Here is a 27,276-nt window from a genome sequence, read left to right on the forward strand (position 1 = left end):
ATCCCCCGCCCTCCCATGGGACACTCCATCCACCCCACCGTCACAGCATTCACGAGCCACGCCTGGTACCTCAAGGTACATATAACAAACATATAAAGCTGTGTCTATGGCCAAATTGCTTATTCTCTGAATCAGAATCAAATCTTCAGATTTGGCTGAATCGAATCGGGACAGTGATCCAAATCAGCAAATCGAATCACTGTCCCCTGAATTGGGCCAAATCTGAATCAAATACTGCCCACTTCGCACATCCCTACTGCCCAAATACAAGGTAGTATCTGGTATAATCAATGACAGCAACGTATTGAGGTCAACATTTCCTTTTCCTGTGCTCAAAATATTGACCACAAAGGCCATTGGTAACTCACAAGCTGACATCCACAATGCTAACTCAAGTCATTGATAAAATATTCTTTTCAGGGAGCTTGCCCTCTCCATTATTCCTGTTCACAGGAGTTCTACAAATAACTGAGTTTGGGTGGGAAAGGGTCATAAATATCCAGGAGATAGTCAGAAAGTTGCACAGACATGTGATTAAGCTCATCTAATTTATGAACACATTTAAGCACTTGGATGCCTAAATAGAGATACTGTCCTGAAACACAGCCTCTGGGGAGTTGGGTTTTTTTTTTTAAATATATATTTCAACACCCTGCTGATATCATTGTGAAAAATCCCATGGTCATTAACCAGTTAACTACATGCGTTTCTCATTGCATAACAGTTTTACAACACCAGTGAGATAAACTTCCCTTTTGTTCATTTTAGCTTCTCTTCCGCCATTTTATATTATTTTATTTATATTAGAGCTTCTGCTAAACTATCTAATCAGACTGCAGCTTGAAAATTCAACTATTAGAAAGTATCAGACATGACTATTGGAGCACATGGAGATTTAAAAAAAAATTGATAACATATTGCATGTCAATAGCAAAATAACTTGTTTATTTCTATTATACTTTCAGGTATATTGAGCTGCCATTTTTCTTCTAATGTGTATTTCTCACACTCTTGTTCTATCCCATTTAGTAGTATATTAACATTACATATGTTGGTCACATGTTATCCCAGCAGTTCTAAACCTCAGGACTAAAGGCATCCCTTGGTGCCTTATTTTACTCATTTCTTGCCTAAAAAAAATCATAGAGCAATTCTTTTGTTTGAAACAACTCAGAAAGAGCACGACAGGTCAGAAAGTTTCTGACACTTTGGATTCTTAGTGAAATCTCTGAGCTCATCTTTTAAAATGTGTAGATGTTTGTACACCTAACAATGCTAATATTGTGTGGCACCCTTAAAAGGACTTCATGGCACCCTAGGGTGCCAGGGCACCTTAAGTGAGAATCACTGTTTTATCCCACTTAAATATGTCTTTCTTTTCTGAGCCTGTGGACACCTTAAAGGGAGATGATTCTTACCACAGTTCAGTTGAGTTTGCTATGACTGTTTTGTCTGTTTATTCTATCCCACTAGAGCAGGGGTGGGCAACATATGGCCCACAGGCTGGATTCAGCCTGCCAGGCAATGTCGTCCAGCCTGCAGGCACCCACCAATTATTTGAACCCCACCTAGCCCACATGCTCTTGTGCTTGGAAGGACCCAGTCCAGCCAGCATGTACAGCTATCAAAGGACCTGGTCAGCTTCCCCAGCCTCCAGCAGCTCCTCCTCCTGTCTCTGCTTCAGCACTCGCTCTAGGCAGCAGGTAGGGAAGTAGTGTGGACAGAGGCGGGAGCTGCAGCTGGGCAGGAGCCCAGAATGTGGAGCTGGGGCGGCAGGAGCCCAGAGCGTGGGGATGGGGCAGCAGGAGCACAGAGCCTGTGTCCAGACCAGAGGGGTCATGGGAGCGCAGAGCTCAGGTGGGCAGGGTGTGGATGTGAGTGTGTGGGGTGTGAGAGACCTCCCCACACACTTCCCCATCATGAACAGCCCTTGCCACTGGTAGCAGCAGGCAGAAGGACCTCAGGGTGCTTGTGGCCCATGCAGGAGCAGTGCGCAGCTGCAGCCAGTTCCAGCAGCTGCACATAGTGGTCCGCCCACTTCAATTGTGTTGGGCTCCCCGTGGTGCTTGTGCAGCTCCTGGCACTTCTGTGCCATTGCTGGGAAATCCCTGCATGATGGAGTCAGCTGCCTTCCCCACCCCCTGCCACCATGTGAAACTGCTGGGACTCTACCAGGAAGCAGGGGGTGGGACCCCCCCCTACATTTCCACTGGAGTCCCAGGAGCTGTACATGGTGGCAGGGAGCGGGGCCAGGCCACTGGTGTCATCGTGCAGGACTTCCTCCCAGTGTCCTGCAAGTTCTGGGAACTGCATGTGTGCCACAGGGAAACCTGGATGAGAGAGGAGGGCTGGCCTGATCCTCACCACCGTATGCAGCTTCTGGAACTGGCTGGAGCCACACACCATCAGACGGCAGCGCCTGTGCAAGCCACAAGCACCCCAAAGGGCTACTGCTGCTGCTGTCACCAGCAGGGACTGTCTGCCATGGGGGAGGCATATGTGGAGGGGGTCCCCAAACTCCCCCACCCTCCCTCATGCCCCACACCCTGACCCCACAACCCCCACATATACACACTGTGAAACATACCCAACACACACAGCCACACCCCCTTGCAAACCTCCCCCCACACTCTACAACCCGTCATACACACACCCACCCCCCACCACACACTATACACTTCCCCACCCACAATTTACAAGAGGAAGACTTTAGTTTTGAGCTATTATGCAACCATCTTTACGTACATTATGCAAACACAAATCATGACAAAAATATTTCTTTAAATAAAATTAAAATATGTTGTAATAGATGTTTGACTTTTAATACATGATTTTTTTTCTGGTTCAAAGAATGCAGCCTGCCCTCCCAAAAGGAGCACTTCTGGGGGCAAGGGGAGGGACGCCTGGTGGCAAAGGTCAGGGGTTAGGGGTGGAACTTCTGGTTCTAATATGGCAACTAGGAGGTGGGGCACCTGTGAAGGGGTGGAGCTAACCTTAAACTCATTAAGTGGCCCTCCATCCGAAATAATTGCCCACCTCATGCACTAGAAGGTAACCTGTTTCCTTTAGGGGTAATTTACTGCAGTGTAACTTCGCTTACTGTAGGATATGAGCAGACAAACAAAAGTGTTATAATTGATCAGGTGATGCACATTTAGATACAATTAGTTCCTCCCCTTCACATTAGTATAATTGTTTCCTTTATCCAGAGCTTCTGATCTCCGAAATCACATTCCTCTGCTCTTTCTACCACATTGCCTTTATCTCCCAGCAGCCAAGCAAACAGCATAGTGTACTTAATGACAAAATTCAAGATAATGCCAGGGTCACCAAGTGATATCCTCCAAGGAAGTGTCTTTTAATTAGAGCTGGGTTGAGTAGTACCAAAAATAACTGTTTTGTAAAAATATTCATGCAAAAATGCACTAAAATTGATCCATTGTGATTTATGATATTAACTATTCATGATTTGCAAGCATTTGAGTAATGGATACAAAAACTGGAAGCATGAAAACATGTCGGAAAAATAATTGTGGGCTTCTTCGACAGAGAAAGAATGGGAGGATTCTTTTGCAGTAAGCAGGATATTAATCTCTGCCCACAGGACCAGCACAAGATCTCTGTAAGAGATCAGCCCTCAGAAAATATGGCTGGATGGTACAGCAGCCTGATTCTAGTTCTTTGGACATGGCCAAATTTTACCATAAGACAATCATAAAAAGCACACTTTAAAGTAAATGTTTTTTGCTGATCTGTTACCTTTATAAGACCCCTATGTAAAGCTTTGTTATTGTTGGAGACACAACAGCTCTGACTTAATACCTACTTGAACTATGGAAGCATGTAAAATTACAAAATACTGGGGAAAAAGACAAGGAATAATGAATGAAAGTTTGGAAGAGAATGGTAATTTTCCACTAGGCCCAGTGATGACTCCATTGTCTCTCTCTCTCTCTCCCCCTGGAAGATGATTCTTCTTCTCCTAAACAAATATTACCAGGTTGCTCTTTCTTTTAAGCAATTTTGTGCATTACAGATGAATGAGACCATCGACTTGCCTGGCGAGGGCAGGGAGGCCCCTGTGTGGGAATCTGACAAGTGAGTGGAGGAGGCTGAGAGCCTTGATGGAAAACAGAAGACTGGGTGGGCAGTGTGAAGACTGGCATGGGAAAATATGCAGAGAGGGGAAGGTATGCAGAAATTTGAACGTGGTGCCAGGAAGTTAAAATTTAATATGAACAAATCAGATATCAAGTACCAGGAGAAGGCAGACACAGCAGGAATTCTTGTGAAACGTTTTCTGTAGCAAGTTTGGTAGATATACAAAGAATGAATTGCATCTGCATTCTAAATTATACAACCATGGACGTCAGTGAAACAGCAGGATGATTCATACCGGCTGAGGATCTGGTATGGAATCCCAAAAGCTCCACAGACTTCAGCACAAAGCAGCTACGAATTTCAGAGGTCATTGCAAGAGTGCACCAGTCTTTATCCTGACGTTCAGAGAATTTCAGCTACCTGAGCTAGCACAAGCAAAACTACGTTTCTCAGGTGGAGCTACACAGTGTGAAAAATGAACACCAACTCATCAAATTCTACATCTGATTGGCTGTTTTGGTTCATTTGTCTTCCTCCAAACCATTTCAGTAAACTCTTGTGCATCACAGCATTTAGAATTAGTTTGGAGAATGATTCACTCATTGCAAAAGCCTACGTTTATGGACTCAAACCTCCCTCCCCTTCATACAAATGCAAACTTAAATCTCATTTAAATCCCACTTCAGTTCTCAAGCAGACACTTGGGTCTTGTGCTGGGCTTCTAAGGGTAATTTCCACTTTGATGACTGTCTGCAAAGGAAGAAGGCTGCATAGGAAACAGTGGAGGGAGACAAAAAGCAACAATACAAGAAATTTTGTGGTCAAATGAACATATATTGTACTCAAGACACATGAGGTTGGGATTAAAAAGAGGCGCAAATAAAAAGCAGTTGGAGAGTATCACTTTAAGAATCCACAGCAACAAGGCAGTGCATGAGAAATAGCAGATATCAGATAAGATCATTATCATCTAGACTTGATATCAAGTTTGCCTCGGGGATGCCACCTGGGTAGTGCTCTACTCATCTGGCTAGTTATCTCCTTTAGACAACAGTCGCTGGAAGCCAAGTTGCTCCTTGGATTAATGGTTTTGGTTTTTATAATGTCTTCACAAATTAAAAATAAAGGCAAATTACATCAATAATATAGCTGAAATAGGCTCCTCGGATGCCTTTAAATCTTTCCAGAGCCTCTTTAAATTGTACTTGCCCCTGAGCCTCAGCTACAGTCATAATCTGAATGTTGCTAAATGGAGTCAAGAGGGAAGGGGATAATTCCACCCACTGCTGTTTAAGTACAGCATTAACTTTCCAGACCCTCCCTTTCCGCCTAAGATGGACACATTTTCACAGGGGCAGGGGGTGAAGCATCTTCTCAATTTCATTGGAGCCAGTCCCCATTGACTTCAGTGGTGTGATCCAGGATTGACATCACTGAATCTGCAAGGAATTTAAAAAAGCTGGATAGTGGGTTCCAGTGGGTGCATCTACATGTGCACTTTACTGCATGGTAGACTAATTAGCTCTGCAGTAAAGTGCCACCATCTACACGTGCGTCAGTATTAAAGCACAGTAAAGTGCAGGGACAGTACTATCTTACTGTGAAATAATTAACTGCAGTGAAACTCCTGTGTAGCCAGTGACTGCAGGTGTAAATTGTGCCCAGTCAGCCCAGCCAGTGGGGACCAGACTCCTGCCTGCTGCCTAGCCACAAGGCTCTGCAGGTTCTGCACCCTCATGCCCCAGCCAGCTCCCCCACTGCCCAGCACCACCACTGGAAGCTGACCCTTGTGCCTCCTGCCAGCCTGGGCCTCTTTCACCCTGGCTCAAATTGCTCTTGTCCTGGGGTCATATGTAAATGCTGCACCCAGGAGTAGTTTACTCCGACTCCAGTTACTCCAGAGTTTATTGCTTTGCATTAATTGCTTGTGTAGATGCACTCAGTACCTCCGAACTTCTCATTTAGAATAGAACAAAATCAGTAAAGCTAGTCAGGGGATTTATGTATTTATTTCTGAAATGTGTTTTTCCCCACAAAAAATACCATTTTTGTTAAAAGCAAGATGTTAAAAAATGGCTTGGTTTCAGCAAAATTATATTTAGAATCCCCTCTCTCCTCTTTTCCTCCCAAAGCATTTAAATAATGTCAGAGTGGAATCGGGAAGGGTTCAGGTTGAAAAGTGGGGAGAAATGAAATAAAAAGTGAGCAATTTTACCTTTTGTTGCTTAGTGTTTGATGCAGCTGTAGTGGCAACCTCATTGGTTGCCAAGACAACCCCTGAGAGAAATGAAATCAAGAACAAAAACCTGTGTAAAAAACCCCCAACCCAATAAAACAAAAAAACAAAAAAATAAAACAACCTTCAGGTTGTCTTAACTATGCACTTATTTTGACTGTCTGGAAATTAAATACTGGTCTCCAAATTAACACAGGTCAGTTTGGTATGTAGTAGTTAATGCTAATAGTATTAACATGACTTGCATTTATAGATTGCCTTTCACCTTAAAGAATGAAGCATTTTGTAAATTAGGGTCAGAACCTGGATCCAGTTTCAAATGTTTCAGACCAAGCCTGTAGAGCAAGCCTATCTAAAAGCTGTCATAATCTGCACCTTGAGGTCTTCCTAGGACTATTCCTGGCTAGCTTTGATTCCTACACCAAACATCTCCAAGGAGGTGTTGGGGGAAAAGAGAGTGGATTTCATGTCCCTTTATTCTTGGAATGGTTTTGTAGGGTCAGGCAGTGGATTGCAAAGTAGAGCAGTTTTCCAGCTCCTTTCACTTATGCCATGACTGGACTGTCTGTGCTCAGCGAGTGGATCACATCACTCAAGGTTTTTTGTCCTATATACGGTGGAGGAGCTGAGCCCTTGGTTTATTAATGCTGGCTTACCTTCAGTTGCTCTGTTTGGATCTTTTCCCTTTGCATAAACACCCTGGAGCTTATGGACATGTCAGAGATTCCCATCGCATTCCACAAGAAATTGTCATTTTACACCACATATGAAATATAAGTTTATATTGACATCACATGCAAAAATGACTGCACTATGCTAAAAACACTATATCCAGATGCCTCCCTGAGCCTGGGACTACCACTGAGAAACAAGCATGAACTTGGGATCCCACTGCACCCTTGCCTCTGATTAACTGCCAGGCTTGGGCACATAAAAAGGAGTAAGCAAGTGCAGCTTTGTCAGCCATGGAGGAGATACAGGCATAACCTAAAATGCTTTGTAACCTAAAGATCCTAACAGCATCTGAGGTATCTGATGGGGTGAAAATGACACCTCTTTGCAAAGGGCCAAGGCAAGGTCCCCACACTTTTCATTTGGGTTTAGTAGCATTATCTGACAAAAGTTATAGCAAAGAGGATTGAATTCTCCATTGCACTTCATTGATTTTGCCCTGGGTGCAATAGGAAGACTCATTCATTCCAATACCCCTCATGGTACAACAATGGCATTAATATAAGTGGGAGGAGTGGTCCCTTTTTTTCCCCAGCCCTCTTTATTCTTTGGTCCTGCACTGCTCTTGATGTCCCTGAAAATCAGCTGGATATTAAGATGGTCCCACTGGTAAATCTAGCAGCATTACAAGAATACCCTGCTAACTACAGCTGGTATGCTAAACATCAAGGAGGTCAAACAGGGTCATTGTGATTTCAGACTCCTCTCCCTGCATTGCCACCATCATCCTCCTTCCTTCCCTCCCTTTCCCTGCCCTGCTTGTAATTGGATGATTTGGTTCAGTACCTCCAGTACCTTTTGATTTCCAAAACAGTGTTCGTTTTTTTTAAATACTAGTGGATCGAACATGTAGGTTGCCAGGGAAATGTAGTCTTTGATTAGACCTAGGAACTAAGCGATGGTTCAGAACCAGAGCCAGTTTTGCTCTGATGATGCTATCAATGTCTTCAGAATTTTAACTTCCCTTTAAGGGTTACTAGATAGTATAGCAGTGATTCTCAACCAGGGTGATGTGCCTTGAGATCCTTTCAGCGGTAATGTGAGGGGCCACACCATATTAGCACTGCTAGGTGTGCAAACATGGCTTACAGGGTAAACCCTATATTTCAAATAGGAATCCATAGTGCTAAAAACATTTTGACATTTTGTGGTCTGAATTCTTTGCTCTATTATTTTTCCATAGTCAAAAAAGATTGAAAAGTTTTTTCCGAGGGGTGCCTTGAATCCAAAAAGATTGAGAACCACTGACTTATGGTGGCTTAGAAATGACAATAGCCTTACAAATTGGAATGGGGCTCTTGAAATGATAACTCTTGAGAGTGAGCTTTTTGCCTTGTTTAGCTTAGCAGGGTGGGCTATACATTTGGAGGACGCAGGGACTATCTAGTTTTGATCATGTTAGAAGAAACATCCTGGCTAAGTACAAACAGTCAAAAAGCCTGAGGCTGAATTGATTCATTATTTGTAGGTTAGTCTAAACTGCACAGATTAAATTAAAACAGAAGTGAACAGACCTTTGATTCAGGAAATGCAGCCGCGTGCCTGCAGTGGCTCAGGCCAGAAGCCAAGGTGTGCTAGAGCACAGCTCTCTGGCACACAGCCAGCATGAACTGAGAGTTCATTTCTTCTTTCTGCTGCCCCCAAGATCTCCAGGATTTCTGGTCCAAAATCCCAACAACAGGACCCTGCAGGGTTGCTCATCTCTTCCTCTTCCTGCTTCCAGGTGCCTCTGGGATTTGTAGTCCACAGTCGCAGCCTGCAGTAAATTTGAGTGGGGGAAGGGGTGTTTAACCCCTCTCCCTAGCCCCTGGCCCCAGCCAGGTTTGCCTGGGGGAGGGGGTGGGCAGTCAGCCCCCCTCCGCAGACTAAGTTGCATCCCCAGACGGGTTTGCCTCCCCACAACCCACTAGTCATTCAGCCCTCCCTGCTCCAGCAGAGCTAGGGTGGCCATCATAGAGGACATTCCGATTTTCTGCTACTCTGTCCTCTATTAATATGAAACCTAATGCCTTTATGTCCTCTATTTTGCAAGAGAAAAATAGAGGACATAAAAGCATCTGGTTTCGTATCAATAGAGGACAGAGGACAACCAGACTATCGTCTATGATGGCCACCCTACGCAGAGCCAGACCTGCTCTCTGGAGCAGACAGCCCAGCCCAGGGCTGCAAAATGCTGGGATGCTGGGGGACTATGATTTAACTTGAACCAGGAAGGCATCTGGGACAGAAGTTCCGTAAACCGGTTTGACCCAAATCAGTTAAGTCTGATACTACACCCAACCAGGTTTAAAACAGTTTCAGCCATTTTGAAACTGGTTTATGTGCACTGAGCTTCTGTTCTGTTACAGGTTGAAGCCAGTTTCTGATCACTTACACCAGTTTATGTGTAATCTCTGTCCCTAGCCCCTATGTGATTTGGGTGTGTTGGGGGAATCTGTATTTTGGCCAGTTTGAGAAAGCTACACCCATTATCCCATCTCATGAATCATGACACAACTTAACCTGATAAACATGGATGTAACATTCCAAGTCTTCGCTGCCCAGGAACAAGAGGTACCTATGTGAGAGGACCATATCTTTGCAATCCATTGAGTGGGAGTGAGGCCTGTTATAGAGCATCCAGGTCCAATACGAAACAAACCGGAAGATGATGTTACCAGGTAGCAGTGATGTGTGTAGTTATGGTATGTGTGAGGTTTAGATAGTAACCTAAAGAGAAAGCATTCATACCAGCAAGATAGATCACCTGCTTATAGCTGGAGTTGCCCCAGCTCACTTTTCACTGGGGTATTAACATTTGCTGCACTCAAGCAAAGACAAAGAGCAGTTTGGAGAAAAAGTGACCTGTCAGAGATGTTCTGTGTATTCTAAAAGCCTCCCACTCCACAACCCTACTCCACAGGGTGCTAATTTACTATTACCCTTTTGGTACATCATTGATTATTTTAGCAAACTGAAACATTACTATGGGCACATCTATACAAGATGCTAACTGTGCAGTAGCCTAGTAACATTGTACAGTAGCACATTACAGCACAAACAGTGCTAATATGTTACTGTGCAATATTATTAGGCTCCTGCACAGTAGCATCACTAAAAAGGCATGCAGTAATGCTAGTTACTGTGCATTAATTTAGGACTTGATCATATAAGCACTAAACTTAATGCGCAGTAACTATGGTGCATTAATGAACATATAGACACACCCTATTAGTAGTGGCAGTAGTACATTACATTTAATAAGGGTCCTGTTTCGAAAATGCAGTTGTATACATTGAGTAATTAAGAGAAACATTCAGAAAACTTTTGCTTATCCTTAAAGCAGTGCCACTGTTACGAGTTTACATTTTTACGTCCAATGATATGATTCCTTTTAAATGAACCTAAATGGTTAAGAAGTCTTCTTACATTATAAAAGGCCCTTTATAGCTAGCTTTCTAGTATGTAAGGTCACTACTGTATAATGAAATAAAATTACTGTATAATGAAATGTCCATCACAGTGAAACATATTGCTAAGATACCATGTTAGCATTCTTGTTCTGTATACCATTGCTTAGCACCATCATAGCATATTGCAGTAAAAGCAAGGCTGTGTTATTACATATCAGCTCTGAAATGCAGGGTCTGATAGTTTTGTGTTAAATCTAGTGTGAGGGTTTAAACTAGAATCTTAGGAGACTGGTTGATTTTGATACAGTTCCAACACTGTTTAATAGTGCAGAGCATATGTGGCTTAACTGGGTAGTAGGAAATTGGGAGTTAGCCCAAAAAGTCTTGTTATAAGCCTTTCAGATCATTTTTGCCTATTCCAGAGTTTCAGAAAGGATGAAATAAGCCTGAAGTCTTTGGCTTGATTATATGAACCAACATTTGGCATCTGAACCTGTAACCAGATCTTAATTTTGTAAAAGATTTTCTTTCTATAGTGAACCAAAGGAAACCTCCAAATCTGAACAAGAATGAACTTTGAGGTGCTGGAAATCCAGATGCAGCTCAGCTTGAGTACTTTGAGACCTGAGATTGTTATCTTTAATTGTGATTTTATAAGTTAACAAGCTGGATGAGTAGTTCATGCTCAGATTAATTACTCAGTGGGTGTGTCTACATGTGTATTAATACACCATAATTATGGTGCATTAAGTTAGTATCTGTAAAATCAGGTACTAACTTAATGCACCATTATAGCGTTGCTGTGCAGTAGTACTGGCGTATGTTTTTTACATAAGTAATGCACAGTGGACTAATTCTACTGCACATTTAGTGCATTAGCACGGTTTTTGCCATGACATGCTAATGTATAATAGAATTAGTCTACTGCGCTTCTAGCGTCTCATGTAGACATGCCCAGTAGGTATCCAATTTGAGGGCAGAAACAGTATCATGTTTGGCATGCGACTTAAGTGGTGAACCAACAAGTCTATGAATAAGTAATACTGAACCACAGAAGCACAAAGCTGGAGAAGAATCTCATGGAGCTGATGCATAATTTCTCAAAATTACTGGTGAATATTTGTGGATGGCAAAAAATGACAGTTTGGTTTGAAAGTGGTTTGCTAAGCAAAAAAATAAAAAGAGGGGCACTTAGTTTACCATTAATAATTTTCTTAAAAATTGATCAGACAACTCTATCAGATTTTCAGAACTAAAAAGAAAACAAGAACCCCAATTCTTAGTAACAGATATTACCATTACATTGGGAACAGAGTACAAAACAAAGAATGGAAATGTATCAGCTATTTTCTGAGTGTTCAGGCCTGGCTTTCACTTGTTCCTTGCCACAAACACAGCACTGTAATTATCAAGCACATTCATGGGACTTTTTCCTATTGCCACTCAGCATGAGTGTGACTGAAAAGAGATTAGCCTCTTGTGGCATTCATTTGACTGTGTCCAGCAGAAAACAACCTGTGGGCATATAGGAAGCTGGATGTCTCCAAGGCTATTTTGAAGACCTCTGGGTTCAAATTTACTTGGTGTTAGTATTGCAAGAAACTTGACCTTATATAATATAGCTACTTGGTGGCTTATTTGGAATGAGAAAAAAATCCCAGTCCAATTGCTGATGTCTTATAAGTTGCCACCACAAAGTGTTGGTTGACACTTTCAGTGGAGATGCCAATGAAGGAATGACAGGTATGAGCTCCTTTCTCAGTCCTAGAAGCAATTCCTCTGAATCAGCTAGGATCCAAGGCAAGTCAGGGCTAGGATGCAACTGTTGCTGCTGCTGCTGCTTCTCTCCTCTACCTGCCCCAACGTAGACAAAGCCCCCTGCTGCCAAACAACAGGGCTGTGCAAAGCTTTGGTTGCTGATTCGATTGAGAGGAGATTTGGCCTGATTCGGTGGCCTAATCGCCAAATCCGAATCAAATAAGGAAACCAATAAACAGGTCCGCAACAATTCAAAGCACTCTGAATCAATATGGAAAAGATTCAGAGAGCTTTGGTGATTTGAGCAGTCCCCGCTCACCACTGCAGGGAGCTGGACCTGGACTCCATGCTGGTAAGTGGGGGTGGGGGGAGCTGTGGGGCAGGGGCTAGGAGACCAGGTGGGGAAGGGGGACTCGTGGTAGAGCCCCCAACACAGCACAGGGCAGTGTGGATGGCCCCTCTGCCTGGCAGCAACTTGTGAGTGCCAAGCTTTTTTTTTAAAGAGCCAGGAGGCTGGGGCTGGGCAGGGCAGTGGCCAAATCGCCGAATCAGATTCAGCCGAATTGATTCAGGACAGTGATTTGAATCACCGAATCAAATCACTGTCCCCCAAATCAGCCGAATCCGAATCTGAAACAAATACTAGCCACTTTGCACAGGCGTACCAAACAATGCCAAAGCCATTGCACACTCCTGAAGCTCTCTTGCTCTGCAAACTGAACCAGTGTCTCTGCAGACCAGATTCAACCCATGGACCATAGCTTGCTCTAAATCATGCTCAAGGAATATTTCTGTAGGTCAGGGGTGCTCAGCCTCTGACTCACAAGCCAGATCTGGCCTATGGCACTGTGTCATCTAGCCCATGGGGTTCCCCACAGGTCCAAAAATTTGGAGTTTGGGGAGTGGTGACACCGCCCCCTGCTACCAAATCTCTATGCCCATGTGGAGCCTTGGCCCCTGCATACTGGATCTGGCACCCAATTCCAGTGCACAGGACTGGGCCAAGGTGGCACCACGTCCTAGGGCCCAACCCCAGTGCAAGATTTGGGGGACGAGGGGTGTTTGCACCCCAAGATCATCCTGCAGATGGGCTCTGGGCCACTCATCTGTCTCTCGGGGCCCAAAGATTGAGCACCACTGCTCTAAACCATGTTGTCCCCATGAGATAAGTCTATGGGGGAAGCTTAGGAAGTCATTGTCCATACAATATCTTTTTCTTGGAGAAAGTACTTCCCTCCCCACAGAGCCTTCTGTCTGGTACTTCTAACAAGCACAAAATGTTATTTAAAAAAGAAATTAGAACAACATGGAATCTGTTTCTCCAAGCAGACTATTGTCATGGAAACTCACAGATGTAACCTTTCTGCAGGAAATATTTCCAAGATAGCCCCTTATCTGTGACCGATTTGCATTGAATCTGGGTGCAAAATCAAGACATATTCCCTGTTTCAAGGGACAGCGAAGTCGCCCAGCATGCACTCAGAACGTAGTGGCCACCTTTTTCTTTCACATGGTTTTCCGTTTCTGTATAAACAACAGGAGGATTTGAGTGAAAGATGGAAAACCAGTCCTGTTTACTTAGACTCATTCACAGTCCCATAGTGCAGGAGAGTTTCGCCTTGGTGTCCTGGCAAAGTTACAAGCTCAGGTAATTACTGTGCATTCTCCCCTACTTACATGCCCCCTGCAGTTTCAATTAGACCAATTGTTTTCATTTTCCTTTCCTACACTGTTGAGCAATAATGCCACTGCCATTAAATGGCTCCTGTGGTCCCTCCTCTAAGTGGCAAATTTTTTTTCATCGCAAGGGAAGTCACATGCTTGTACCACACATAGGATTAAGCCTCCAGCTGGTGTAAACTTCCCAATGGAGCAGTAGACATTTCCATCAGCTGAGGATGATACCCACAGAGTCAGGCACAGTTTCTTTTGGATAGTAAAGGTGCTGTGCAATTGTTGTTACTTTTCTTCAATTATGCTTATTTTTGTAGACATTTAAAGCTGGATTTCTAGACCATTGGAACCCAAAACCGCCATTTACATTTACAGGAGCTGCATATAGATAAGAGGTTCAGAGTGGCACATGCAGGGGTTTTTTTAATTCACAATTCTGACTATTCAAAATGCTGATATTTAGGGACATTCTGAACTCCCCTTATTCACATAAAACACCCATTGGCCCCAACGGGCTAGACAGGTCACATGATGCGTTGCATTCTGTGTTATGAGCTGCTGGAAAATGAGTTCTTTGAAAAAATCTCCTCAGGCCTATCAGGATAATTAAGAACATGGCTAAGAGCCAATCATTACACAATACTGGGAGGTTATACGCTTACCACTAAGCCACCAGCACATTGAGTGTTATCATTTATGACTCAGGACTGCACCATCCAGCATATTATTTATCTTATAAGGAGAGTCAATATATTGAACTAGTGACAAGTACAAAGGTTTCATTGGTGTGAGTTTGAGGAGGGCTGGGTGACTTGATAGGTGGATATTCATCACCTGATTTCCCTGTGTCATCATGTAGGCTATTAACACTATAAACATGTACGTTATAGAGGGAGAGAGTGATCATGGATCAACCATTCAGGGTCATGGTAGTGGGGAAGGATAATAAGACCCTCCCTTTGGACGCTCCCTGAATCTTGGGTCCATGTGTGTAGACCAAAGTGGTTTTTGTTCTCTGTAACGCATTTCCCTCCAAGTTATCCTCCTGTGACAGCTGCATATGACCCCTTACCCTGCTTGTAAAAAGTAGTTTAAACCTTTAAAAATGTCATGAAATGCCTTGTGTACATTCCTCGATGAACTCTTATCAAGACACTAGGCGAGGTATGAATTTGCTGAGGGTTGTGGCTGGAAAGAAAGAGCAGAAGAACATTTGTAAAAGGTTTGCTTGAGGTTTTGCTTTGTTATCTCCAAGCTGCTCAGGCATATACAGGATTTGAAACCTCTGCCAGTTAGATGTTTTGTTCTAATAGAGCTAATAAAGCCAGGGACTAAGCATGTAGTTCTGGTGGCAACCACAATGTTTGCCCTAACTCAGCACTGAGCATTTCCCTGGCATGGAGGAATCTCTGGACAGCACAGACCTCATGAAGTCACTCTCTTGAAGTCTTCAAGTGAAGGAGAAAGGCATGGACATGGCCGAGGCAGGCATAGCCAGATTACTTCTGGATTTCAGTACCCCCTGTCCTGGAGGTTATTAGTTAGTAGAAGATAGAGGGGCCCCAAGGCTACTCTAACTTGCCCCTAGTGTCACAATGGCTTCACTTCCAAGTTTGACAGGAGGTATAGATACTGAAAACCCTTGTTCCCTCTTTCAAAATCTGAAATAAATGCAAATAAGTTGGTCCCAGGAGGCAAATTCCAAGAGTAGAACTGGTCTGGATCTCATTTTATTGAGCTCCAAATTTCTAGATGTTTTTGCTTAAAAACACTGTTTTTCCCCATTCTCTCAAATACGACTCTTCCTTAGCAAGTGTTTTCTTTTTAAAACTATCCTAGTTTCCATGAAACTAACAATATCCTATCTTTATACCCTGCCTCAGGCTCCTGAATGGAGGTGAAGCTAATATACCACTTTGGGTTTAAAAGGACAGCAGTCATGATCCCAGCTCTGACCTCCTCTTTCTCTTCCTGTCCAGCATCTGTTTGCAAAGTCAGTGTAATTCTGTATATGTGATTTTTAACCCTTCTGAAAACAATAGGTTTACATGTGTTTTCCAAAAAAAAAAAAAAAAAAGGGGAGTGTCAGCTGTTTCTCGCTAACAAAAAAACTCCACAGTGTGTGCTTTTATATCCATTCCCATAAGCAGCAAATCACAGGTTCCCTATAGAAGTGCCACAGGAGGTAAACATGCAGCATTTACTATGCCTTTCTATAGTATACCAGAAGCTCAGGACGCTCTTTCTCAGCTTCTATTTAGCAAATCACAAGCTTCTTTGTAAATAACCATTTGAACAAAAATACAATCAGAGAAATCATTCACTGTTATATTTTTTATTAAAAGTAATATCAAATCTACAAGCATCCCTGGGACTTGTTTTCCTATGAGAAACTACCTACCATAAGCTAAAAGAAAGGCCCACAGTTTAAATATGAGCTTCAGTATGCCACCTTCATTAGAAAAAGATGGATGTTTCTTTAGCATCATGTACATTCAGGGCAGGAAAGTGCTAGGAAAGAAGCCCAAAGCAACTGAGATTCTATTTCTGTGGGTCTGCATCATCTAGCTACTATCTGGATCATTGTTTGCATAGTGAGTGCTCTAGATAAGGAAAGACCATCACTGCACCAAGAAACATATGTTGCAAAGGTCACTGTTCCACATATTCTGGTGCACCCAAGCTTTGGTCAGAGCTGGCCTAAGGAGATTAGAGGGCAAAAGTATCTTGATGCCACCACTGTGGCTCCCTGATTCAGAGGCTCGTTATGGGCCAATTCAGTCACTATGCCTACTCAGATTAACCTAAGGGTTGTTCTGCTAATGACAATATGTGGGACCCAGTAGCATTCTGGCCATACCTTTTCAGTGAGCATGCCCTGAGTGCTGGGGACTGGGGAGGGGGGAGGTATTAAGCCAGTGTAGCAGGGCCAGGCCAAGCCCTGTACTCACTCTGACGATGGCTGCCAGCATGTCTCCCAGGCAGCAAATTCCCGGCTAGGCTCGTGGAAAAATGGTGAGCCCACGTGTCAATGGCATGCTGTGCTGTGCTGCTGTACAGGAATCCAGTGCTCAGCAGATGCTCCCCAGGCTTTGTTCCCAGACTGGGGTGAGGGTCAGAACCCCAGCTCTATGCGGACATGGGCTGCAGCCTAAAAAAGGGGCAAGTGCCCACAGAGGAAGCACTGCCTAGAGCCTGGAAAGAGCAAGAGTTGATGGGTTCTTCTGGGGCTCTTGGCACTTGTTGGCAGCAGTGGGGCACATGGCCCAGACCAACCCAGAACTCCTTACATAAGGCTGTGCTAACCCCAGGAAAGGGGAAATGCCAGCATAGGCACTGCCCTGCACAACATTACTCCATGGAGACTGAAGAGGGGGAGCTAAGGACCAGGACCATTCCAGCGCTCTGGATGGAATCCTCACTGCCGCCCTGCCATAGGAGGTCAGGTACCTTTAGGGACTTCTCTGGGGTTTGTGATACCCCTGGCCCTCCATTACCCAAAGGGCTCTGCCAAGAACAGACTGGCCCACTCGGACTGAGCTCATAGAAAAAGCAAGCCCTAAAGAGCTAGGACTGCCAGAGGGAAGGTGGCCAAGATATCATGCTGGGCCGAAAGGACTGAAGCAGGCACAGATACGGTTATTTAAGTTATATTGGTTTATTCATTTTTTTAATGTGGTCCATATGCCACTGGTTAGAGAACTGCAGCAAAGACTGGAGGGCTCAGCTGAGGTGCACTGACCCCAGGAAATGCAGTTTCCTTCTGTCGCAGACTCTTCTTTCTAAACAAGGCCAGATACCCAGTACAGCCAAGTATCTGCACCTAGCACCAACAAGAACACCCAAGTGGAAAGGGGTGAGGTGTAGGGGAGGAGGAGCCACACAATAGACTTGTAGATGCCGTGACCCATACAGCCAACTCTCTTCAGTCAGGTGCCACCTCCTGATACCCATTTTGATTACACTAAGTCATGGTGGGTGAGATATGAAAACAGAAGAGTGCTACATCTGCTGAGCATGTGGCACATGGGCTCTACCCCAGTGTAGCTGCTCAGCCTGGATCCCTCTACACCCAGATATACACACTCTGATGGGTTCTTCTGTGTGGGGAAATTTATCACTATGCTGTTTTGCAGCCCTCTGGCATCATCAGAGCCTTATAAAGGCAATGTAGTCTGGTTAAACTCTGGTTTTATATTTGTAAAGTGTTTTGAAGATTCAGTGTGCTGTATAGTCCACAGCTTTGGAACTGATTTTAGGGTAGAATGTGCCAGTAATCATGGGGCTAATTCCTGCCACCCTCATACATTGTTGTCACTCGTCAGAGACATGCTTATTACTCATTGTGAGCATGGCTAGTTCATACAGGCCTCTAATGAGTGAACAGGCTGCTGGCAGGACTTTGCCCCTAGCCCTGCACCTAAAAAAACATTTTGAATTCAGCGTGTGTTCTAACCAATTTCCCAGGCATAACAGAGTAGATGAAATTGTCCTCCCTTAACTAAAATCCTAGCAGTTGCCTTTTGCACCATCTGGAGTTTGTGCAGAGCCTGATTAGGGAAGGCAGCCAATAAAGAATTACAATAATCTAATCTTGCTGTGATACAAGTGTGAATAACCATTTTGGAGGCTGACTGGAAAATCACCACAACCTGTCAGGCTAGTAAGAGAGAATCTAATGCAATGGTACCCCAACTAGAGGCCATGACCCCAAATGGGAACGTGGTACCTATCACTGACATCACAATCTCCCCCAGAGTCCAGTTAGAAAAGATGGGCTGGCATTGGAGTTGGGGCCATGAACCCTTTCAGACTGAAAACACCTGAAATAATGGGCCATTGCACTTGCCACCACTGAAGTGAAAGCCATTTGATTTTATTAAAAGAATGGACTCAAATCTGGCTGGGTCTGCACTACAGGATTTTGCTGGCAGAAGCCCAGTTCACTGTACATAACACATTTGCACTTAAATCCCCTCTGCTACCAGAGTTATTCCCACATCTGCCAAGTAGACCAAGGCTTCTACTGCTGCCAGAAGCCAGCTGAAGGCATGTGTAGACACTGCTGCACCTTTCAGCCACTTCCCACGCTTTTCTCATGATCTTGTGCCTTCCCAGACTACACCCAATGCAATGGTGGCCCGGTGGTTGACTGCAGTTGGCCTATGGCCTATGGCCTACTCACATTACAGGCAGTCCTCAACTTACGGCATTTTGACTTGCGTCGATTTGCACTTGTGGCACTCCACCATTTACACCCATGTTATTACTTACGGCGCTGGATCCTCGCACTTAGGCACTACAGAGAAATTTCCAATGAGAAAAAGAGGGCAGCAAGACAGACATCCCTGGATCCGTTTCTCAAAAAGCCATCAAGTGGCCCTAAGTCTGCCCAAAGTCTCCCCAAAGAAGCCCTTCTGAATTCCATGACCATGATGAAGGTGTTCCTTTACCTTATGATTAAATAAAATTTTATGTGATTAGTTACTATATTGCCCTGTTTAATCAATTTATATACAGTACACTTCAGAAACCTTTGTACTGTACAGTGTATACCATTTATAGTTGATTAACTAGTTGATTTAAAGATGCTCTTTATGGTCATTTCTATAAAAAGTTGGGCATCAGGCCCTTTGTCAGGAACGTAACCTCCTATTATAGCATTGTTTCTATGGGTAAATCAGATTTGCCTTGCATCGTTTCGACTTACAGCGCCTTTTCCAGGAATGTAACCCGCCATAGGTGCGAGGATTGCCTGTATATTGGAAATTTTCACCCCAAAATAGGCTTGTTTGTATGGAAACAGGCTGTTTTTCCAGAAAGATTCTGGCCAGTTCTCCACCCTGGACAGTGGTGGTTCATGGTGCAGAAGTATTGCTAGAGGTTCTCTGACTGGTTCTGGGTAGCAAAAAAAGGAGGTAACATCTCCCCCCGCAGCAGCAAATCACCAGCAGCTGCTCCTACACTGTGTGCTGCTGCTGCTACTTAATCCTCACCACTGTCAGAGCTGGAGCTGCTGCAGAGATGATGCAGGGTGCAGAGGAAAAGGAGGGCGAGGGGGGAATCCCCTAGCTCTTTTTTGGTGCTCCTCTTTGGGCAGCATTTGGGGCTTATGCCCTGCTCACTAACCAGTATTGCACTGCCACTTTTCAAACAAACAATTAATGTGATTTGTGCCATCCCCTCCCCCCATAAATGGCCTTTACTCACCTTTCAGTAAAATGGAATATAATTCACACGTTGCTTAGCTGCAAGCAAATGTGTCACACACTCCGGTGCAGACTTCATCAATATCCAGCACAAGGCCCAGTACATCAATGTGTTTGTTGCTGAGGCATGATAGGCAAAATGCTTGCATTGCTGCTGCTTCTCATGAATTAAAATAGCTTTTTAGCACTGCCTTAAAAGAAATAAAGGCCACAACTAATGTGAGGGTCTACCTGGTACAGATCTGATCTATCCTGCCCTCCCCATATGCTGTTTTTTCTCATTCTAGATCTGGGATGCAAGACCCTACGTGTCTCTCTACCCCTATCATTTTTGTTTTATGCATTGGCTTGGCATATAATCACCAGTCCCTTCCCCAGCAGCTTAACCCAGGCCAGGATTTAGGCCCATTAATCCACACAGCTGCTAAGGCAGACTGAGCTGAAGTGAATTAGGGACATCTCAAGGAACCTTTGTCAAGCTACTTGAATAAGGGATCTGCTTCCAATTACTTAAAGCCAAGTTCTACCTTTTCTGCTGTGAGGGGCACTACACGGATATGCACAATTTGACTTCCAAAGGTCTAATGCCTATTTGAACTAAGGCAACCCTATAAGGCCTTTTTTTCCCTGATCTGGCAATGTTAAGTAGCATATGTTTAAAAAGAAACAGCCTCAAAGTGCTTTAAAATGCACAATGAAATGAAACTGGAGAGGCAACTGAAGCAATCTAGTGAATGTTACTGCCAGTCCCAGGGAAAGATCTCAAAGAAAATAGCCTATTTTGCTTGGGGATGTTGCCGTCAACTCACAGCAGGTGCCTGATGGATACCGATTGTGAAAGTACGACAAGTAGGGGGCTGTGTTGGTGAAAAAAGGCTGTCTTGATGCCCGAGTAGGTAAAGTCGGGGTTCACTGCTGATATTGGGCTCAGTTTCATTGTTTGCTATCTGGCTGGCTGATCTGCACTTAAGAAACTCAAGCCATGGGGCAACATGAAGATTTAGCTGGAATCCAGTCAAGGGCTAATTCTGAACCTTTGAACACAGGACATGTGTACATGCTGTGTGTGATCCTTTTCATTTTTACAGTTATATACAGATGAGCATTGGAGGGAAGGTTCAAGATCACTAACAGGCATCACACAGGCCAGATCCATGGCTTGTTGTCAATCATTGACTCTAATGAAATTGCATCCAAAGTTGATCTGCCCCTTTTCCGCTTTTCATTCTATCCCCATGGGTGTGCCAAGGCTATCATTGACATGGTAGGTTCCCAGCACTGGATGAACCTAATTTTTCTTCACATACACTGTCACTGGTTTCAGTCAGAACTAACTCTTTCACTCTCAGTCAACAGCACTGGAGTTAGATCAGTGTAAGCTCAACAGAAGTGGGAAGAGAATATGTGCATGTCTGTGTGTTCGAGTCGGTTTCTTGGCAGAAGCATGTCCTAGAAAACAATTATTAATAACAACAAGACTTGTTGACTTAGTGGTTAATGAGCAAGCCATTTACTGATAGGGTATTTGGCTTGTCAGACATACTGTATTAAAATTCTGTTTCAAAATTCAAACCCTCGGGCCTCTGGTGATGATTGAGGATCTTAAAGAATTTAAGCATCTGTAACCCAGAGCCGTGTAGCTCACTGCTAATTTTTTTACGTACAGTGTGGAGAGCAATTACAGCCATTTAAAGCAACAATCTTGGATTGTCTAGCGTTTGGAAAAGAGCAGTTTACTTGCGTTGCTTTGGTAAAGATGATAAGGCCAGGTGTATCATTCAAAACCAGTGGCCTGGCCTTTTTAAACACAGCTTTCGGCAAGCACTGGGGTGAAGCATGCCGTGGGAAGGGAGATAACGCAAACATGAAAGTAGCACAAAACATGACAGCCTATAAACCACAGGAAATAAGGGACAATACCATGATAAAATGCATAAGAAAATAAAGATGAATGTGTCCCCTCTCCCTTCCCTCCAGCATTGCTCTTATTTCCTAAAGTGACAGAGATCATCTGATTGTCATTTGGTGAAATCCAGCTGGTTAAGTAGTGAGTTAAGCACTTGGGGGCCTTACACAAAGTATTTTAAAACCCTGCTCCTTTTTTCTTTCTTGATGTCCTGCCATGGGTATTGTGGTATTTTAAACCATTTCCAAGTCGCCTATTTCTCAAAGTGGGGGAGGGAAGAGGGGGGAAAAAGGGCTTTTGAAGATTTAGAGTCATTAACAGTCTTTATAAGGTTTCAGACATTCTTGTGGTAATTCTTTGGAAAGTATATACCCTGGTGAACTGGACTTTATTTTGCCACCCATGCAACTAATGAGGCTGTTCCCAAGATGTTTACTAACAGGAGGCAGAATAGAGCTAGAAAAAAGGGATGAATCTGAACAAACCCTTCTGGTCCAAACCCTGTGTAATTCTGGGGACTGCTTCAGTTGTGAACTAAACTGGCCACAGTAAAACATTCACTTCTACAATGGTTCTGGTGTGGAGAGGTGAGTGTGGTTTGTATGCAGCCAAAATGTCAGGTTTGTGGGAACATGACTGAAACAACCTACAAAATTGCAGTGCAAAACAAAATTGCAGTACAAAATTGAACTGGAACCTCATACGTTGCCGACATTCAGCCTTGAGCCCAGATCCCAGCCTAAACATAATCCCAGTTTCGGCTGGATCATCTTGGAGTATAAACTCTTTGGTCTTGGACCACCTCTTCCTTTGTGTTTGTATAGCACTTAGCACAAAGGTTCCCTTGTACCTAGTCCCTAATGGCTATAGCCAAAGGAACAACAAATAATAATGAGGCACAAAAGTAAAGCCACTTGCCCAACACTATAGTTGCAAAGCCAGCTCTTAGGCTGATGTGGACTGATAGAGCTCCATGGACTTCACTGGAGCTGTATGGACTTCCAGGAGTTTGGGTCCATGGCTTTAATATGGCAGCAAGAGCGGGTGCAGAGTTCATGTCAGAGCTGGCACTGGAATTCCTGGATTCAGGTCACTAACCTGATTTTCTCAGCTTTAAAGAGGGACTTCTGTGTGAAGGAAAACTCCAGGTATATTCGATTTAAGTCCAAATCCATCGGCCTTTCTCATTTGTTTCATAATTTGCCTTGTTGCCAGTCTGCTAATGAGCACGGTTAGTTATCCTCAGACAAAGGGGTTGTTTTCCTTGTATCCATAATCCTCTTTTGGGGTCTCATAAGCAGGATGTGAGCAGGCTTCAACGTGAAGCATGATTGCTCAAATCTAGCCCTGAAACCTGAAGGCTAGTGCTGGGGTCGAGAGCACCTTCCAGCAGGAGCTGGAAGGATACACACCCTTTGCAGTGTATCCTGCCTTAGCTGTGTGTAGGCAGAATGCCTTGGAGCATCTCTGCATCTCCTCCCACCCCATGGCATGGCTTCTGAAACCAAACTTGGCCCCTAACTAATGCTCACAATACCTTTTGCAGTCTATATATTATTATTCCTTTTTCTTTTTTGACAGGCTGGGAAATGTCAATACAGAAAGGTCACAGGAGTTTGTCAGGTATATCAGGCAAGACAGTGGTACAGCGGGGAGTAGAAGTTGCATCTCCTGAGTCTTCATTTTTGATTGACCCACCAAACAAGTCTCCCTCTTTGTAAGTAAGTATACTCCATCTCTAGTGCATGACTGAAATATTCAGGAGCAATTTTGAGGGCTGCTTGTTTTGTTCAATCTGATTTCTTGTTTGGATAGCTTTCCAGGACCCTGATAATGGGTCTGTGATACAGCTTCCCTGCTTTATTCAATGCGACACTCATTTGGATTTGTAACTTTAACTTCTGAGGGCCTTGCTCCCCAAAACTAATGAATCGCACACTAGATATAACCAGTTCAGTGCTCTCCCTCTAAAGCGTACATCCTTGCCACTGCTGGAGACAGGCTATTGGGCTAGATGGACTATTAGTCTGGCTCAGTGGGTGCATCTACATGAGAGGCTTGATGTACAGACTGATTCTACCGTGCACTGGCGCAACTGGCAAAAACCACGCTAATGCACTAATGTTCAGCAGATTTAGTGTAATGCTCATTAATATCATTTAAAAAGCGTTTATCCGTGGTAGCGCCAGTTATGGCGCATTAAGTTTAGTACCTGTTATTACAGGTACTAAACTTAATGCACCATAATTACAGCACATTAATGAACATGTAGAGGCACCCCGTATGGCACTTCTTATGTTCTTAAGAGCGCAGGGCTTTACTGTCTGGGGCTTAACACCCACAACTGTCAGATTCTCAAGAGAGTTCAGTTTTCATGCAGACACCTAAAGGACAGAGATTACAAAGGGAAAATGTCCTACATTGCATGTCCTACACTTCTCCCAGCCTCTTGTGTCCATGCCCTGTTTGTGTCCTCCACCAACTTTTGTCTTCAGGCCTTCTTTCAGGAAACCCCTTGAATGATCTACTTCTTTTAATTGTCAAACACTACCTTCTTGGTTAGTGTTACCTTAAACACTTGTTAACATATCCTCCTTGAGGTCCTGCAGTGTTAACCTCCCCAAGTAATCCAGTTTAATTTTGATTTAACTGGTAAGGCCAGCACCAACTGGAGTGCGGTGATTGAATCCGCAGGATGTAGCATCTGTTCGAATTGTACAGCCTATGTTTAGATCATAGAATCATAGAAAATGATTCAGGAGGTCATCTAATCCAACATTTCTCAACCTGTGGGTCATGACCCAAAAGTGGGTCATAAGAATATGTGAAAGGGTTGTGAACAAACTTTAAAAATGGAGTCTCCTTTAAAGAAGAAAAACATGGGAAACCACGGCTTTTCCCTTGCAGATTGTCAGAGTTCCAGCTTGCAAGGGGCAGCTTGGGCTCCCCTGTGCCTCACACACTGGGGGGGCTGAGAGTGGGGGGCAGCGGGTCGGGAGTGAGGGGTACTGGGTCGGGACTGGCCATCAATGTTTACAAATGGGTCCTGGTACAAAAAAGGTTGAGAACCACTGGTTTAGTCCAACCCCCTGCTTAAAGCAAGACCATCCCTAACTAGATCATCCCATCCAGGGCTTTGTCTAGCCAGGTCTTAAAAACCTCCAAGGATGGAGAGTCCAGCACGTCTCTGAGTAATGTGTGCCAGTGCTTTACTACCCTCCTAGCGAGAAAGTTTTTCCTAATATCTAACCTAAACGTCTCTTGCTTCTCTTCTGCAACTTGAGACCATTGCTTCTTGTTCTGTCTCCTGAGGTAAGAGACCATTTCTTCCTTTATCTTTGCAGTCTTAAAGAAACCACCACTGTGTAGGGATCTGAGTTTGCCCTGTATTATTCAATTTGCTAATATGTAGTTAAAATCAAACAGCAACGGATAAAATATATGAACAACATGCATTGTGGCTGAGATTTTTAAAGCACCTAAAGTGTTGGGGTTGTTTTACACCAGACTCTAGTCCACGTGAATATACACTGGATGTCAACATCCTAAAACTAGTTTTGAGAATCTCAGGCTTTATGTGGCATCATCTTGATTCGCTTTTGTATGTGCTTTTTTACCCACTAATTCATAACAGCCCATCCTTAATCATTTTTAGTGCTAGCAAGATTGTACTACAGAGAGGAAATAGAGTGTTTTGGAATACCAGAGCATCAGCAGGAGAAGCCAAAAATTCAGTTCCAGAAACCACAGGGTGTAAGTGGAGGCTAGAAAAATAAAGATTTCTAATAAAATAATGTCACTTCTTATTATTTATCTCATTATTTTGTAATCCTCAAAACCAGCAAGCTGAGGTTACCATATACAAACCCTCCAGAGGGACAATATTAGAGCTATAGCGATAAGTCCCAAACCCAACCAAGCTGACGGGCTGTTTTTCAGTGAGGGTTATGAAACATGTTCATATCTTTCAGTATAGGACCGATGGGATTTGAAATTGTACAGCAGATGATCCATGCCTCATTGCTGGAATGAGCATGCTGACCCCAGGGCAGAGCTTGAATGGACTTCAAAAGCGAGTGTGAATATGCTTCAAAGTGTTATTGTTTAAATGTTCCACTCAATAGGAACTCCGAATCAAAATACCTAGCTGAGGTCAAGCTGAAAAATGTCAACAGGCATAATGAGAAAACAACATGTTCTGTCAGAAGAAAGAAATATTTCACAGTGCTATTTCTAGTCTTTTGGGTGGTAAAAGCACTTTCCCCCCCCCCCCAAAAATGTCAGCAGGTTGTCATCACGGCATTGCCATTGCTCTAAGAGTAGCCGGTGCATCCTTTGTGTTTGTTGGACAGCGCACAGAAGGCATTTGTGTGGCATCAAAGCCCTGGAAAAGTGCGGTTTGTTCACAAGTGCATACGCTGAGGCTGCCATCACCAGAGGTTCTCCCGGCTGACGTGTGCTTTCAGCTATAAGGTAGGTTCTGTTTTCACCAGCTTCTCCTTTAGAAAGGCAAAACTCTTCCTAACTTGAATAGGGATTTTGCCTAAAGAAGAACTCAGTGAAAACGGAGAGCCTGATCCTGGGATGACTGAGCCCGATTCTATTTCTTTGCAAGTCTGTAAGCCACACTTAGAGTGGAGTCCTTTGACACTGAAGTCCATGTGAGTTTTGTCACTGAGTTCACTTGAAAAAGTATAAGGTTTTTCCTCATACTAGTGATCCTGAAATCAGTGGGACTAATGCCATGAATACAGACTTCTCGTATGAGCAAGGGAACTTAGCACGTGACCCTTCATTCCTAGTATATTAGACCAACGCTTGGGCAGCATGACAAGCAATGACTTCAGTAAGCATCATCATTTTTGTTTGACAGAAAGCTCCTGCGCTGACAATTCACAATTCAACATGGGTGGTTGAAAAAGAATTACCGCTGCTGGAAACTATCAAATAAGCTTGAACTTCCATCGCACCTTATCCTGCAGAGGCATGCAACCATCAAGATGCCTTATTATGACACTCAAAAGTTTATTCACCTGGCAGGCCTAACATGTCAATTCCAATGTCAGGAAAAATAGACAAGTTTCTTCACACAGAAAGAGAAAGCATGCCATTTTCTCTTATCAATATTCAATGAGATCAACAAATCTGTCACACTATGACTAAGAAAGCCACCAGCCAACACAACACAGGAAAGGACTAATGTGGGGGCGCAGAGGCCTGTATAATGGGAAGGAGTCATTAAATCAAGGTGCTTCCAGGAATCTGTGT

At 43.8% G+C, this 27,276-nt stretch overlaps 1 long non-coding RNA gene across 1 annotated transcript in view; it reads left to right on the forward strand.

Moving 5' to 3' along the window:
* The window catches only part of LOC149855858 (uncharacterized), a 186,740-nt gene extending 160,347 nt beyond the window's left edge, over window positions 1–26,393 (forward strand). The window contains exons 3-4 of the long non-coding RNA XR_016438556.1: window positions 23,590–23,729; window positions 26,293–26,393. This is a non-coding gene — a long non-coding RNA (uncharacterized LOC149855858). The remainder of the gene's footprint in view (window positions 1–23,589; window positions 23,730–26,292) is intronic.
* Window positions 26,394–27,276: the final 883 nt, after the last annotated feature.

Source organism: Crocodylus siamensis, chromosome 11, assembly GCF_052110815.1.
Source record: "Crocodylus siamensis isolate JL-2025a chromosome 11, ASM5211081v1, whole genome shotgun sequence".
In the NCBI taxonomy this organism is placed as follows: domain Eukaryota; kingdom Metazoa; phylum Chordata; order Crocodylia; family Crocodylidae; genus Crocodylus; species Crocodylus siamensis.